General features: G+C 47.5%; 1 protein-coding gene across 1 annotated transcript in view; it reads left to right on the plus strand.

Annotated features, from left to right (window-relative positions):
• Positions 1–2,602: 2,602 nt before the first annotated feature.
• SHANK2 (SH3 and multiple ankyrin repeat domains 2) overlaps positions 2,603–17,350 on the plus strand; it is a 648,778-nt gene continuing 634,030 nt past the window's right edge. The window contains exon 1 of the mRNA XM_064370277.1: positions 2,603–2,767. The gene's annotated coding sequence lies outside the window, so the exon portion shown is untranslated. The remainder of the gene's footprint in view (positions 2,768–17,350) is intronic.

Here is a 17,350-nt window from a genome sequence, read left to right on the forward strand (position 1 = left end):
ATGTTAATATTAGATAAATGCTTTCTTTTGATTTATTTTTGTATAAGGTATCTTATTCCATCCTTTTACTTTCTACCTACCTATGTCATTATATTTGAAGCAAATTTTTATAGATGTCATATAATTGTGTCTTTTAAAATCTGTACTCTGCCAGTCTCTGTCTTTTAACTGGTATATTTTGACCATTTACATTTAATGCAATTATTGATATGTTAGGCCTTACATTTGTTACTTCGGGTTTTTATTTCTTTTATTTTTCTTGCCTTCTTGTGGGTGATGTGAAAATTTTGGAACTTTTTTTAGGGTTCCATTTAGATTCTTCTGTAGTCTTTATGAGTACATCTCTTTGTATAGCTTTCTAAGTGGTTGCTGTAGGTATTATATCATGTGTACTTAACTTTATCATCTATTGTGATACCAATTTGGGTAAAATATACATTCTTACCTTCTTTTATGTCTTTTTACCCTTCTCTATTTATAATTGTTAAACATTTCCTCTATATACATTTAGAATCACATCAGATTATGTTGTAATTTTTGTCTCAACCATCAAATATAATCTATAAAACTTGAGGAGGAAAACCTATTATTATACTTACCAAAGTTTTTGCTTACCATACTCTTTTTCCCTTCCTAATGTTCCAAAACTTATTATTTCTTTTTTATTTAGAAAGGTTTCTTTAGCTACTTTTTAAGACTATATCTGCCAATGACAAATTCCTTAGTTTTCTTTCATCTGAGACTATCTTCATTTTCCCTCCATTCTTACAGGATATTTTTGTTGGTATAGAATTATGGATTGAGAGTTCTTTTCTTTCATCACTTGAAAATTACTGTGCCACTTTGTTTTGATCTCCACAGTGTCTGATGAGAAATATAAGTATTGCTGTTCTCTGCCTGTTTTCAATATTTTTTCTTAGGCATTAGTTTTCAGAAGTTCAATTCTCATGTGTATTGGTGTGAATTTTCTTGGGTTTATCCTATTGGGTTCATTCAGCTTCTGGAATCCATAGGTTTATATCGCTCACCAAATTTGAGGTGTTTTGAGCACTTTTTCAGACCTTCCCTCTGTTATTGCTCCTGGGATTTCAAGAGTTTAAAGTTAGGTATTGTATTATTGTCCCATAACTCCCCGAGGCTCTGTTTATTTATTTTCAATCTGTTTCACTCTATTGTTCAGTTGGGTTAATGTCTGTTGTTCTGTCTTCCAGTTCACTGATTATTTCCTCTGTCCCTTCCATTCTGCTGTTGAGTCCATTTACTAAGTCTTTTATTTCAGTTATTGTATTCTTTAGTTCTATCATTTTCTTTTTCTTTTTAATTCTTTTGGGGGGGGCACGGACAGAGTTTCATTCTTGTTGCCCAGGCTGGAGTGCAGTGGCATGATCTTGGCTCACTGCAACCTCTGCCTCCTGGGTCCAAGTGATTCTCCTGCCTCAGTCTCCCAAGTAGGTAGAATTAGAGGTGCCTGCCACCACACCTGGGTAATGTTTGTATTTTTAGTAGAGATGGGGTTTTGCCATGTTGGTCAGTTTGGTCTCAAACTTCTGACCTCAAGTGATCCACCTGCCTCGGCCTCCCAAAGCGCTGGGATTACAGGCATGAGCCACTGTGCCCGGCTAGTTTTTTCATTTTCACTTGCTGCTTTTTTTATATCTTTGGTGAGAAGTACTTCTTTGGTAAGGCTTTCTGTTATTTCACCTGTTTCCAGGATGTTCATAGTTGTTCATGGAAGCATTCATCATGACTGCTTTCAACTCTTTGTCAGATCATTCTGACAGCTCTGCCACCTCTGTGTTGGCATCCATTGATTATCTTTTTTCAGTTTGAAATCTTGCTGATCCTTGGTTTGATGGGCGATTTTCTATTGACACTTGGATATTTTTGTATTACGTCATGAAATTTTGAGTCTTATTTGAACCTTTTTTTGTAAGCTAACTTTTCCTGATGCCACTTCCACAAGGGAATATGGGAAGGGGTGTCACCTCATTACTGGCAGGTGCAATAGAAACCCAGGCTCCCCATGCTGCCTATACTAATGCCAGAGTGAAGGGAGGATTTGTTACTGCCCGGTGGGGATGAATGTGCCAGCTCCTTCTTTGGTTTATTTGATGCCACCCTGGCAGGGATTTGGTGCTTTGTTACAGCCACACAGGGTAGAAATCTAGACTCCTACTTGGCCTTTGCTGCTGTGGGTGGGGCTGAGGCTGTGGATTTTCCTGTGTTGTCTGACTGGAGTAGACCTGTTGTTGTCTACATGTATTGCCCTGTTAGCTGCCACTTTCCTAGTCCTTCAACTAAAGAGAACCCGCTTTTCTTGTGTTATTCTTCCTGCTCCTGTTGGCATTTCTGAGTTGCTGGTTTATTCCGTACCATGTCTGGGATGGCATGAGGCAAGAAGAAAACCCAGAGTTCACACCATATCCCTGGCTGGTTTGCCTTCTCTCTGCCTTGCGAAGTGTTATGTTTGTTTTATATACAACATCCTGAGTATTAGTTATGCTTTGTGTGAGGAATAGGGGAAAATGTATTTACTCCATCTGCCCAGAAGCGGAAGTTCGGTTCCTGGTTTTTAGCTCAGAAATATCAGAATCTACGTGAAGTTTTAACATGTGCCTCTCAGCAATCTCTGTCTGACCACACCCTGGTCTCACTGTCTTTCTGCAGATCTGGAAATCTGTCCAGGCTCCCTCCTTTGGCCACCTAGAACACGGACCGTTCCTGCTGTAAGAAGCCGTCTGCGGGGCTCAGTCTGCCAACACCTCTGGTGAGTTAAAACTTTTCCCCCTGTCCTTGTTACCTGCAAGCCAATGGCGGTTGTCTGGGTTTGTTCCACCTCTCTCCCTTGGCACTGTGGCCAGGAGACTTTCCGTTTCTTGTTGTCAGACCCTGTGTGCTCTGTGCTCGTGTTGAGGTGGGAAGAGGGTGACTGGCATTGTCGCTGGTGCCCAACTTGTGTGACCTTGCGGGGTATGAAAAAGGATTGTGCCTCTGGATTCGGGACTGCTGTGAGCTGTCCTCGCCAGCGTGCTCATACCAGACTTTTTGCTTAGCATACTCTTTTTTCCTTCGTAGTGTTCCAAACTCCTTCTTTTATTATTCCTTTTCTATTTAGAAAGGTTTCTTTAGCTATTCTTTTAGAATAGGTCTGCCAGTGACAAATTCCTTAGTTTCCTTTCATCTGAGACTATCTTCATTTTCCCTCCATTTACAGGATATTTTTGTTGGTATAGAATTATGGATTGAGAGTTCTTTTCTTTCATCACTTGAAAATTACTGTGCCACTTCGTTTTGGTCTCCACAGGGTCGGATGAGAGATATAAGTATTGCTATTCTCTGCCTGTTTTCAGTATTTTTTCTTAGGCATTAGTTTTTTACTCTCGTTGCCCAGGCTGGAGTGCAGTGGCAGGCTCTCAGCTCGCTGCGGCCTCTGCCTCCTGGGTGGCCGCAGACAGATGAGTGGTGCAGGTGCTTCCAGCTCCTCTCCATCATTTTCATGTGGATGGGGGTGCACCTGGTGGTGTCCAGGTGCAGGGAAGGGTGCAGTGAAGCCCAGGCACGTGTGTTCTGCGGGGGCCAGAGCGTGGCTGGTGCACAGTGGCCCTTTGCTTGAGCGCCTCCTCTGTGCCTTGCTGGTATCACCTCACCTGAACTTGTGCTTAAAGACCCTGTCTGCCAAATACCTTAACAGTGTTGACCCTGCCTACCACCCACTCCATGCAGAAAGTGGAATTAACACCATTTTCAGTGAGGACGCAGGCTCTCAGCAGTTAGATACGTGGTCGCGATCAGTCACGTGAGTATTGAGTGGCTGAATCCAGCTTGGCTGACCGCGCACTGGGCTCCTGCTGGTACAGGACCCCATGGCCTTGCATACCAGGGGCCATAAAGACAGACCTGTATGGTCCAGACCCCCGTGGGCAGTTTCTTAGTCCATCTTGCATTATAGCCTGCCTAAGAGGCTGTATCAGAAATGCTTTCCTCATTGTGTGCACCGTGAGGTCTTAATACCGTGGAAATGTGTGCAGTCATCCCTCGGTATCCAGCAGGGACTGGTTCCTGGACCTCCTGTGAATACCAGAGTCCATGGATGCTCAAGTCCCTGTTTGAATATGGGACAGTATTTACATGTAACCTAAGTGCATTCCCTCACGTGCTTTAAATCATCTCCAGATTATGTATGATACTTGAGCAATGTAAATGATATGTAAATGGTTGCTATACTGTATTGATTAGGGAATAATGACAAGAAAAAAACGGTGTGCATTTTCAATACAGATGGAACTTAAAAATATTTCCGATGTGTGCATGGCTGGTTGAATTCAGGGTAACAGCAGCCATGCACACGGAAGGCTGACCTTGGGCCTGTTTATGAGATGACTGTGTATCTGTGCTTCACCCTCCACCATTCCATGAGAATGCACAGCCTGGGGTCCTGAAAACACGGCAGGCAGGAGCAGAATGTCTGACTCACAGCCCCAGGCAGGACCACCCAGCTTCTGGTCACTGTCGCAGTCGGGCAGTCTTGCTTGCCTGGTCTTCCTGTCTCCAGCTCCACCGCTCACCAATCCCATCTGAAATCCAGTCCGACCCTCTCACTCCCCGTGTTCAAGCCCTTCTCTGCACCTGCGTGTTCCTCTAAGTCTCTGAGCTCCCTCTCTGGCCTCTGCTGTCACTTCCCTCCCAGATGTGGCCAGGCGTCCTCCTGGGTGGAGGGATGGTGACATGGCTCTGTGGAGGGTGCTCCTGCCTTCCCCAGCTGCCACAGCCGAGGGCTGACTCTGCATCCTCCACAGTCTCCCTCATCTCTGGAGGATGCTGCATACTTGTCGCTTGTGCAGAACCACTGGCACAGTACGTGGTTCCTGCTCGAACGGTGTCATGAGGATGCATATGAGAACGTGTGACTCTGCTGGAGATGGTGGTCCACCCCTTTATCCTAGAGCAGGAGCAGACTCAGAGATGGAAGGACATTAGTCCCTGTCCACCGGGAGGGAGCATGTGTCCCTGCAGGTCTGGGATTGAGCCATAAGGTGTTGTCAGCAGTCAGCTGCCTGTGGCTTCCTCGGGGCTTGAACTTGGGACTTGCTCTTTATTCATTCTGCCTCCCGGGGCTGGGGCAGAGCTGAAGCCCATGGTGTGGGTGCTCTTCTGTGTTTGGAAGGTGCCTGCGTCCGGCCAGCCGGGCCTCGGTTCGCAGCTGGGACCTGTCTCCCTGAAACTCCCTTCTTAGCTCCTCTGGGAGCATCGTGAGAAAAGAACACTTGGCTGGTTGGGTTGAGCTTTTGCTTGTCACTGGGAGCCTGTCTCTTGGGAGCTGCTGTTGGCTTGCTTCCCGCTGCCACCCACCTTGGAGGCTGCGATTCAAGGGAAGGAGAGAAGGAAAAGCCGGTCTGGGCAACTCACGGAGGCTGGGAGTGAATTTGTTTTAGCTTTGTTTTTCCGACCAGGGCACTTTCTTTTTCTTTCTGTATCTTTCTTTTTTTCTTTTTTCTTTTTTTTGAGACAGTCTCGCTCTGTTGCCCAGGATGGAGTGCAGTAGCACGATCTCTGCTCACTGCAACCTCCGCCTCCCAGGTTCAAGCAATCCTCCTGCCTCAGCCTCTCTGGTAGCTGGGACTACAGGCACGCACCACCATGCCTGGCTAATTTTTGTAATTTTAGTAGAGACGGAGTTTCACCATGTTGCCCAGGCTGGTAAGAACTCCTGACCTCAGGTGATCCACCCGCCTTGGCTTCCCAAAGTGTTGTGATTACAGGCGTGAGCCACCATGCCTGGCCTGCCCAGGGCACTTGCAGCCTGCACAGTTGGCGATCTTGGGACAGGGGAGCTCCCTGGGAAGATCAGTCACCTTAGCTGGAGGCAGGATGGTGGTGCCGGGTGGGGTGCGTGGAGTTTTCCTCTCCGGGATGTCGACGATCTGGGAGCCCCAGGGGTGCCACTCCTGGCCCAGGGAAGTGTGAGGCAGCATCACCGATCCGGCCAGGTTCATCTGGGTGTTTCTCCCTCCAGCAGCTTCTCCTGCTTCCTTAGGTGTCCCAGTTCCGCCCTAACAGGAGTCACCAAGGGACCCTGCCCTCAGTGGCTCTCCTGACGTCCTCAGACCACCATTCATCACGAGCATCGGTGTGTGGGCACCTCATGCCCCCATGCCGTGGCTGCGGCACCAGAGACTCCCAGCACCTAAGCACCTGTGCACATCCTGGGTTTCCAGCCTTGTCTACTGATCACCTCCCTTTGCTGCTCAGAAAAAAGATGGAAAATTACTCTCAAGGAGTAATTTAGTGAGCAGCCAGGGTATCGTATAATTAGTGCAGAAGGGTTCCGCTTAGTAACAGAATTAATTGACAGTGTTGAAATTCCCATTGACTGTTCAACGTGTTAGATTAGATGAATTTGAAGATTGGATTTTTCTTGAGGTGTTCTTTGTTATTGCCTCAAATTACATTTTCTGCTTGTGGGTGTGATCAGACACCCCCAGTGATTAATGGCATGACCAAGAGGATATGCTCGAGGGGATCCTCCTGGGTGGGGAAACAGGATATCAAGTGGCATTTGCCAGGGCAGGGCTCGGGTAAGGACCCTGTCCTCTGCAGCTGCGCTCCGGCCACCGTCTCCTGCTGGGCACCCGCTGTATCATGCCCAACCAGAAGCTGGCAGACTGTGGTGCAAGAGTCCAGTCCTGCCCATTGCTTGTCTTTGTAAAGGAAATTTTGTTTTTATTTTTAAAGTCTTAGAAAAATACACGTAATACAGAATTTACCATCTTCATCATTTTCCTTTTTTCAAGACAGAGTCTTGCTGTGTCGCCCAGGCTGGAGTACAGTGGCACGATCTCAGCTCACTGCAACCTCCGCCTCCTGGGCTCAAGCAATTCTCCTGCCTCAGCCTTCCAAGTAGCTGAGATTACAGGTGCCTGCCACCACGCCTGGCTAATTTTTGTATTTTTAGTAGAGACGGGGTTTCACCATGTTGGTCATTCTGGTCTTGAACTCCTGACCTCAAGTGATCCACCTGCCTTGGCCTCCCAAAGTGTCGGGATCGCAGGTGTGAGCCACCGCGCCCGGCCCATCGTCACCGTTTTCAAAGTCTGCCTTTCAGTGGCACTGAGTATGTGTATGTGACTGCAACCATCGCCACCACCCGTGTCCAGAACTTTTCCATCTCCCCAAACTGAAACTCTGTCCCCACTGACCCCTCCCTCCCCATTCATTTTCCGCAGCCCCTGACGACCACCATTCAGCTTTCTGTCTCCGTGGATTTGCACATGCTGGGAACCTCATGGGAAGTTGGCGCATGTGAAATTTGTCCTTTTGTGCCTGACTCCTTCCACTTAGCACAGTGTCCTCCGGGGCCACCCACACTGTGGCATATATTGGAATGCCATTTCTTTTTAAGCCTAAGAAGTACTTCTTGTGTGGATGGTCCACACCTTGTTTACGCATTCGTCTGCTGGTGGGCGCTGGGTCGCTCTCACGTTTTGGCTGTTGTGAATAGTGTTCCTGTGAACAGAGGTGTGTGGATATATCTCTTTGAGATATCCATCCGTTCTTTTGGGCATATACCTCCCCAGAAGTGGGATTGCTGGTTCATGTGTTTTTTTTGTGTTTAATTTTTGGAGAAACTGCCATACTGTTTTCTACGGTGCTTACACGATTTTACATTCCCAACAAGGCTCAAAAGAGCCAATTTCTCCACATCCTTGTCTATGCTTACGTATATATTGTTTCTTTTGAGACAGGTTCTCACTCTGTCACCCAAGCTGGAGTGCAGTGGCACAATAAAGCTCACTGCAGCCTCGACCTCTGAGGCCCAAGCAATCCTTCCATCTCAGCCTCCCAAGTAGTTGGGACGACAGGCATGCATCATCACGCCTGGCTAATATTTATTTTTTTTTGCAGAGACTTAGCGGGAGGCTGGTCTTGAACTCCTCAGCTCAAGCAATTCACCCACCTTAGCAATTCACCCACCTTAGCTTCCCCAAGTGCTAGGATTACAGGTGTGAGCCACCACATCTGGTCTGTTTTTGTTTCCCTAAATTTTTAATTTAATTTAATTTGATTATCTTTGAGATGGAGTCTCACTCCGTTGCCCAAGCTGGAGTGCAGTGGTATGATCTCAGTTCACTGAAACTTCTGCCTCCTGGGTTCAAGTGATTCTCCTGCCTCAGCCTCCCAAGTAGCTGAGACTACATGCCCAGCTAATTTATTTTCATTTATATTTTTAGTAGAGACAGGGTTTCACCGTGTTGCCCAGGCTGATCTCGAACTCCTGACCTCAGCTGATCTGCCCACCTCAGCCTCCCACAGTGCTGAGATTACAAGTGTGAGCCTGTTTTTTTCTGTTTTTTAAAACAGCTATCCTAGGGGGTGTGATGTGGTGTCTCGTGGTTTTGGTTTGCATTTTCCTATTGATGAGTGATGTGGAGGGTCTTTTTATGAGCATATTGGCTATTTGAATGTCTTCAGAAAAATGTCTATTCAAATTATTTGCCCATTTTTGAATTGTTGGGTTGTATGAATTTTTTATATATTTTAGATGCTAATCCCTGGTCAGCTGTGTAATTTGTGGTATTTCCTGCCAATCTGGTTTCCTTCTGTGAATAAAGTTTTATTGGCACCCAGCCATGCTCATCTCTTTCCACGTTGTGTGTAGCAAAGTTGAGTCGTTGTGACAGACTGCATGCTCTGCAGAGCTGAAAGTAGTTACCAGCTGGCCTTTTGTGGAAAACTTAGTGGACCCTTGTTTTAAGTGATCTCAGCACATTGCAGTGCCTAGAACCGAGCCACTTTTCTCTGATGCGATTCTGAGAAATGCTTACTCCTCATCTGGCTTCTCTAAATCCTGGTGTGAGGGGCACCCCCTGTGATGGCATCCTCAGGGTCTGAAGCTTGCCTACAGAGCCTTGGGTAAGCTCCGTTACTTACTTCTGCAATGTCTGTAGGATGCTGACCCCCTATGGGGTGCCCAGATGCCTCCATCTCTGGGTGCCCCATAGAGAAGGCTGCTTGGGGCTCCTCCCTGCTGGGGGCTGCAGAAGAGGGAGGCATTCAGGCACGGTCTCCAGCCCTGCTGGAAGAACAAGGCTGGGCTGGGTGGCAGGACAGCAAGTCTGGGGCTTCTTTCCCAGTGAGTTATGCCCAGTGCTCTGTTTATACTGCTATTGCAACTTGTGTGTGGTTCAGGGGTCATTCATGTTTCACATGAGTCTTTCCCATCAAGGGACCTTGGAGTAGATGGAGGTTGGGTGTGTAGGTGCTCTCTGCTGATGGGGACAGCTGTCTGGTGAGAAGGTAGTGATGAAGGTTCCAGACCCTGCCCTCACTCTGCTCATCCCTGGACACCACAGATGTTTTATTTCAATTTAAAAATAAAACACACACACGAACAGCTTGATTGAGGTGTAATTTACATGCCCTGCATGCCGCCCGCCCAAAGGGAATTCAGTTCAGTGGTTTTCAGTATAGTCGTGTGCTGCTTAACGATGGGGATATGTTCTGAGAAATGCAGTTAGGCGATTTCTTCGCTGCGTGAGCGTCGTGGTGTGCACTCGCACAGACCTGGGCTGCATGGTGTAGCCTGCTGCTCCTGGGCTACAAGCCTGTGAGGCAGGTTGCCATGCTGGATACTGTAGACAACTGTAACACAGTGGTAAGTTGTATTACAGTATTCGTCTGTTTCCACACTGCTGGTAAAGACATACCTGAGAATGGATGGTGGCAAGCAAAGAGAGAGCTTGTGCAGGGAAACGCCTGTTTTGAAAACCATGAGATCTCATGAGACTCATTCACTATCACGAGAACAGCACAGGAAAGACCCCCCCCATAATTCAATCACCCCATAATTCAATCACATATGAGAATTGTGGGAGTTACAGTTCCTCCTGCAACACCTGGGAATTGTGGGAGTTACAGTTCAAGATGGAATTTGGATGGGGACACAGCCAAACCATATCAGTGAGTATTTGTGTATCTAAACATTAAACATAGAAAAAGGACAGTAAGAATACAGCATAAAACATAAAAATTGCTGCAACTGCCTAGGGGACTGACCAAGGATGGAGCTTGCAGGACTGGTGTGCTCAGGGTGAGGCAGGGAGTATGTGGTCAGTGAATGTGAAGGGCTAGCAAGTCACCAGACACTGCTGTTGGCTTTGTAAACACTGGGCACCTATGCTACACTACATTTATTTTGGAAAAAAAAGTTACATCAATGATAAATTGACCGTAGCTTACTGTAACTTCTTTATTTTATAAACTTTTGATTTATTTTTTTAAAAAACCTCGACTCTTTTGCAGTAACACTTAGCTTAAAACACATCGTCAGCTATGCAAACATGTTTTCTTTCTGTATATACTTATTCCATAAGCTTTGTTCTATTTAAATAACTTTTCACGTTTTAAATATTTTTTGTTAAAAACTAAAACAAAACCCAGCAGAGACTCAACAAAAAAAGAAAACTTCAGGCCAATATCCATGATGAACATAGTTGCAAAAATCTTCAATAAAATATTGGCAAGCCGATTGCAACAGCACATCAAAAAGCTTATCCACCATGATCAAATAGGATTCATCCTGGGGATGCAAGCAAGGCTGGTTCAACATACGCAAGTCTATAAATGTAATTCACCACATAAACAGAACCAAAGACAAAAACCACATGATTATCTCAAAAGACACAGAGAAGGCCTTTGACAAAATTCAACAGCCTTTATGCTGAAAACTCTCAATAAACTAGGTTATTGACAGAACATATCTCAAAATAATAAAAGCTATTTATGACAAACCTACAGCCAATATCAGACTGAATGGGCAAAAACTGGAAACATTCCCTTTGAAATCTGGCACTAGACAAGGATACCCTCTCTCACAACTCCTATTCAATATAGTATTGGAAGTTCCAGCCAGAGCAGTCAGGCAAGAAAAATAAAGGGTATTCAATTAGGAAAGGAGGAAGTCAAATTGTCTCTATTTGCAGACAACATGATTGTATATTTAGAAGACCCCATTGTCTCAGCCCAAAATCTCCTGAAACTGATAAGCAACTTCAGCAAAATGTCAGGATAGAAAATCAATGTGCAGAAATCACAAGCATTCCTATACACCATAAAAGACTTAGAGAGCCAAATCAAGAAGAAACTGCCATTCACAATTGCTACAAAGAGAATAAAATACCTAGGGATACAACTAACAAAGGATGTAAAGGACCTCTTCAAGGAGAACTACAAACCACTGCTCAGGGAAATAAGAGAGGACACAAACAGCTGGAGAAACATTCCATGCTCATAGTTAGGAAGAATCAGTATTGTGAAAATGGTCATACTGCCCAAAGTAATCTATAGATTCAATGCTATCCCCATCAAGCTACCTATGACCCTCTTCACAGAACTGGAAAAAAAACCTTAAACTTCATATGGAACTGAAAGAGAATCCACATAGCCAAGACATATCTAAGCAAAAAGAACAAAGCTGGAGGCATTATGCTACCTGACTTCCAACTATACTACAAGGCTACAGTAATCAAAACAGCATGGTACTGGTACCAAAACAGAGATATAGACCAATGGAACAGAACACAGGCCTCAGAGGCAACACCACACATCTACAACCATCTGATCTTTGACCAACTTGACAAAAACAAGCAATGAGGAAAGGATTCCCTGTTTAATAAATGATGTTGGGAAAACTGGCTAGCCATGTGCAGAAAGCAGAAACTGGACCCCTTCATGACACCTTACACTAAAATTAACTCCAGTTGGATTAAAGACTTAAACATAGGCCTAACACGTAAAAACCCTAGAAGAAAACCTAGGCAAAACCATTCAGGACATAGGCATAGGCAAGGACTTCATGACTAAAACACCAAGAGCATTGGCAACAAAAATCAAAATAGACAAATGGGACCTAATTAAACGCCAGAGCTTCTGTACAGCAAAAGAAACAACCATTAAAGTGAACCAGCAACAAACAGAATGGGAAAAACTTTTGCAATCTACCCATCTGACAAAGGGCTAATATCCAGAATCTACAAAGAACTAAAACAGATTTACAAGAAAAAAAAAAACCATTCAAAAGTGGGCAAAGGACATGAACAGACACTTTTCAAAAGATATTTATGAGTCCAACAAACATATGAAAAAGTGCTCATTATCCCTGGTCATTAGAGAAATGCAAATCAAAACCACATTGAGATACCATCTCACACCAGTTAGAATGGCGATCATTAAAAAATCTGGAGATTTTTAAACAGATGCTGGAGAGGATATGGAGAAATAGGAATACTTTTACACTCTTGGTAGGAGTGTAAATTAGTTCAACCATTGTGGAAGATAGTGTGATGATTCCTCAAGGACCTAGAAATAGAAATTCCATTTGACCTAGCAATCCCATTACTGGGTATATACCCAAAGGATTATAAATCAATCTATTATAAGGACACATTCACATGAATGTTCATTGCAGCACTGTTTACAATAGCAAAGACTTGGAACCAACCCAAATGCCCATCAATGATAGACTGGACAGGGAAAATGTGTCACTTATACACCATGGAATACTATGCAGCCATGAAAAATGATGAGTTCATGTCCTTTGTAGGGACATGGATGAATCTGGAAACCATCATTCTCAGCAAACTGACACAAGAACAGAAAATCAAACACCACATGTTCTCACTCATAGGTGGGTGTTGAACAATGAGAACACATGGACACAGGGAGGGGAGCATCACACACTGGGGTCTGTTATGGGGCAATAGGGGAGGAACAGCAGCGGGTAGGGAGGTTGGGAAGGGATAACATGGGGAGAAATGCCAGATATAGGTGACGGGGGAATGGAGGCAGCAAACACATTGCCATGTGTGTACCTATGCAACAATCCTGTTTTGCACATGTACCCCAGAACCCAAAGTGCAATAAAATATATTTAAAAAAAAAAAAAAAAACTAAAACACACACCCCAGCCGTGGCCTGCACAGGATCAGGATCATTAACATCATTGTCCTTCACTTCAGAATCCTGTCCCTCTGGACGGTCTTCAGGGGCAGTAACGTGCGTGGAGCTGGCATCTCCTGTGATAACAGTGCCTTCCTCTGGAACGTCTCCTGGAAGACCTGCCTGAGGCTGTTTTATACTTTATTATTATTATTTTTTGGAGACAAAATCTTGCTCTGTTGCCCAGGCTGGAGTACAGTGGCATGTGGCATGATCTCGGCTCAGTGTAACCTCCGCTTCCCGGGATCACGTGATTCTCGGCGTCAGCCTCCTGAGTAGCTGGGATTACAGGCGTGCCACCAATAGTTTTTGTACTTTTAGTAGAGGCTGGGTTTCTCTATGTTGGCCAGGCTGGTCTCACTCCTGACCTCAAGTGATCCACCCGCTTTGACATCCCAAAGTGCTGGGATTACAGGTGTGAGCCACTGCAACTGGCCCCTAGTTTACTCCTATTCGATTTTTATTCTATTTCTATTTCTATTCTGCTGAGATGGAGTTTCACTGTTGTCACCCAGGCTGGAGTGAAATAGCACGATCTCGGCTCACTGCAACCTCTGTCTCCCAGGTTTAAGCAATTCTCCCACCTCAGCCTCCCGAGTAGCTAGGACTTAGAGGCATGCACCACCATGCCCTGCTAATTGTTCTATTTTTAGTAAAGATCCGGTTCACCATGTTGGCCAGGCTGCTCTCAAACTCCTGACTTCAGGTGATCCTCCCACCTCCAGGTGATCCTCCCACCTCAGCCTCCCAAAGTGCTGGAATTATAGGCGTGAGCCACTGTGCCCAGTCTCTCTCTTTTTTAATAAGAAGAAGACATTTACTGTAAAAACTATAGTAAATGAATAAACCAATAGCATAGTTTTTTCTTATCATTATTGAGTTCTATGTACCTACAAAGCTGTATGTGCTAGACTTCCATTTGACTGGCGGTGCAGGAGGTCTGTTGAGGGCAGCATCGTCACAGGTGCACGAGGAACGCATTGAGCTATGATGTCCCGGTGGCTGTGACCTGACTTGGTGATAAAAAGTTTTCAGCTCCGTTGTAATCTTATGGGACCGCCATCGCATACACAGTCCCTCTCCCTCCTTGACTGAAAGTCGACGGCGGCGTGTGGCTGCATTTTCAGAGTGGAGCAGTCGTCGCCAAAATCAACATTAACATTTGTGAAAAGTCATCGTTCGTTTATATTCCCACCCCAAGAAAAAAACCCTGCGCCCATCCGCAGTCAGTCCCTCCTCCTGAATCCCTCTGTCAGTCATCTCCAGCCCTGGGAACTGCAGATCTCCATGTCATCCCTGTGGATTTGTCCATTTGGGACATTCCGTATAAATGGAATTGTATAATATGTGGCCCTCGCGTCCGTCTTCTCTCTGTCAGCATCATGCTTTTACAGTTTGCCCACGTTTAGCACGATTCAGTGATGCATTCCTTTTCAAGGCTGAGTGCTTCTCAAATGCTGGACATTTGGGTGGTTCCCGCTTTTTGGCTTTTACAAATAATACCGCTTTGGACGTTCTTGTAGGAGCTTTTGTGTGGACACGGTTTCATTTCTCCGGGGTGGATTCCTAGGAGCGGAGCTGCCGGGCCATGTGGCAGCCCTGTGTTCAACGCTTTGAGGAGGGAGCCCTGTTTTCCAGAGCGGCCCCACCGTTTGACCTCCTCTCCAGCGCTGGATGAAGGCTCCGCTTCTTCCACATCCCTGCCTGCTTCCGTTCCCCTCTCTCTTTTTGGTTATCTTCATCCTGGAGGGTGGGGTGCACTGTCTCATTGTGGTTGGGAAGATTTGATTTGAGCATCAGCAGTGTGCCAGGGTGGTGCTGGGTGCTGCGGAAGCCTGACTCCGCTCCTTGTCCCCGAAGAGGTTGCGGTCTGGCTGCAGAGTGGGGGTGCTGCTTCCGGGGTGTCATGTCTGGCTTTTGCCAAATAATCGTGTTTGCAGAGGTGTGAGCTCCTGAGCGGGTGTGGCTGCACTGTGTGCCGGGAGAAAGGTGGCAGGGTGTCCGAGGACATGAGAAGGGCCTTGAGTGGGAGCTGCCTTGCTGCGGGCGGCTGTGTGGGGACACCTCCGCAGGGGACAGTGGGTGCCGCCGCCTTCCGCATGTGCCGGTCGGGAGAGGAGGTACGTCCTCAGCAGGTCTTCCTGCTTCCTTTTCAGCTCTGACCTCACGTTCACTCAGGGGGCCTGTCCTGGCAGGAGGCCCCATCTGCAGCTCCCTCGGTGGCTCCGGGACCTGAGCCCTGCTGGACAGCCAGGGGTGACCAGGGCAGAAGCCACTGGAGGCGCCGTGGGAGACCCAAAGGCTCGAGATGACAGAGCGGCGTGTTCAGACAGGGCGAGGCGAGTCAGGGAGGCCTCGAAAGCACAGACTTGGGGAGTGGGGGGCTGGAGGGCCAGAGGTCCCTTGGCTCTGTCCCTGCTGGGACCCTGGTGGACACCAAGGCTCAGAGAGAGTGTGGCCCCTGCTGCAGCTCCAGGGTGAGAGCCGGGGCTCTGGTTCTCTTTCCAGCACTCGCACGGCGTGCAGCTGAACTATCACAAGGGCTTTTGATGAAGGACATCCTGCATCGGGGCATGCCTGCCTGGCGGCATGAGTGCGTGGCTGTGGGAGGGTGGCCGGTGGAGGGGGCTCCATGCACCTGCAGCACAGCCAGCGACCCTGTGGACGTGGGAGCCAGGAGGAAACTGCCACGCAGCCCCATCCTGTTCTCCCTCCCTGCGGAGAGGAGGATGTGTGGGCTGTGGAAGGCTGGACGCTCTGTGGCCCCAGCGCCTAGAGACCAGAACCGAAGGCTGTGGCCACCCCTGGTCTCCCATCGAGCACCTGGTAGTCTAGAAGGGCCTTTTGTGACCCCAGTTCACCGTCTTAGCAACTACATGAGGGGACAGCTACAGCGTGACTCCCAGTCAGGACCCACTGTGTGATACTCCGTCCCAGAGGACAGGGCAGCCCGGGGTGGCACGTGACACATTTTAGGTGGGTGCTTGGGTGGGCCCAGGGTCTGACAGTGATGTCCCCTTGGCCTCAGTCCAGTTAGCTTCTGACCAGCCTTGCTTAGACAGCAGTGGGATCCTGAGCCAGACCCATCGTCACATTCGAGTCTCCCAACGCGGCAGGCTGAGCAGAGAGGTCACTTGTTGGGAAATACAGGATTGGGGAAGGCCGTTTTTTGAAGCAAAGCTGATGGCGCTGAATCACGACGTCTTTTGGCTACAGGAGAAAGAAGTCCCGGCTGTGTGTGTTTTGGCTGTTGGTGGAAAAGAGGAGGCTATCCGTCTGGGGGCTGGGGAGCCCTGGTTTGTGGACGGGGGGGTCCCGGGGGAGCCCTGGTTTGTGGACGGGGGGTCCCGGGGGAGCCGGAGCGAGGTTCCTCACTTCACTGCTGCAACTGTCTCATTTTTACTGCAGGATTTTAATTGATGGAAGTGACTGAGGGAAGACAGAACGATTTCCCAAAAGAAAGTTTTATGGCTTCCATTTCCCAAGAGCAGGGGGATGTGAGCCCCAGAAGCACCAGGGTTTGGTCAGGAGGCAGGAGCTGGGAGGAAACTGAGGCCAGAGCCTTTCTGGGGGTGTCTGTGAGAGAGGCAGGGTCGGGCTGGGTGAGCCGTGCAGGCCTGGCCGCTGTGAACCATTGCACTGGGCCTGGAGCTGTAGGGGAGGCCTCAGGGCAGGGGTGGTGCATATTGGCTGGGTACACGGGAGTTGAGGAAGAGGTGGTTGGCTTGTGCATGCAAGGTGTGCGTCAAGGAAGCTACTCACTGTCTTTGGGATTTAGCCAGCCCTGGAAGGGGCATCTCTCCCTGTGTCTGTGACGCTCCCCTACATGTTGAAACGTCATAAGACAGGAAATAAAAGACAAGATTAGTCCAGTTTGCTTATCAGAAAGGCCGTTCCTCTGTGTGGATGGAGGCGGCAGGCTGTCAGGAGCCAGAGAGGGGGTGGCACGTTGAGAAGGAAGAACAGCCAGTGCTCAGCTGCGTCGCTGGGCCTTTTCCCACAGGTAGTCACGTTTCCAGGGTGGGTGATGTCAGAACGAGACCCTCAGAGTTCCACAGTGCTATTTAGGTTAACGCCCCACATGGCTCGTGCAATAATTAAAAGCAATTCCAAGACACGGAGGACAGAGTCTGCACTCCCCTCTGTGTGGTGTTTAAACCTCTGTTTTACAGCAAAATAGGCCTTGATTCAAAAACCTTGCCCCAGGGGATCTATCCAGAGGGAAGAGTGAAGTGAAACTGTGAGCCTAAAGATGTTCAACTTGGCACTGTTTAGGAAAGTGAAAGGTTGGAGCAAACTGTCTTTTCCAGAATAGAGGGATGAGAGGACCCGGGCAGCCTGGCATCTGCACGGAACA

The sequence above is a fragment of the Aotus nancymaae genome, unplaced genomic scaffold (genome assembly GCF_030222135.1).
Source record: "Aotus nancymaae isolate 86718 unplaced genomic scaffold, 86718_ANA_hifiasm-v0.15.2.pri h1tg000106l, whole genome shotgun sequence".
Taxonomy (NCBI): domain Eukaryota; kingdom Metazoa; phylum Chordata; class Mammalia; order Primates; family Aotidae; genus Aotus; species Aotus nancymaae.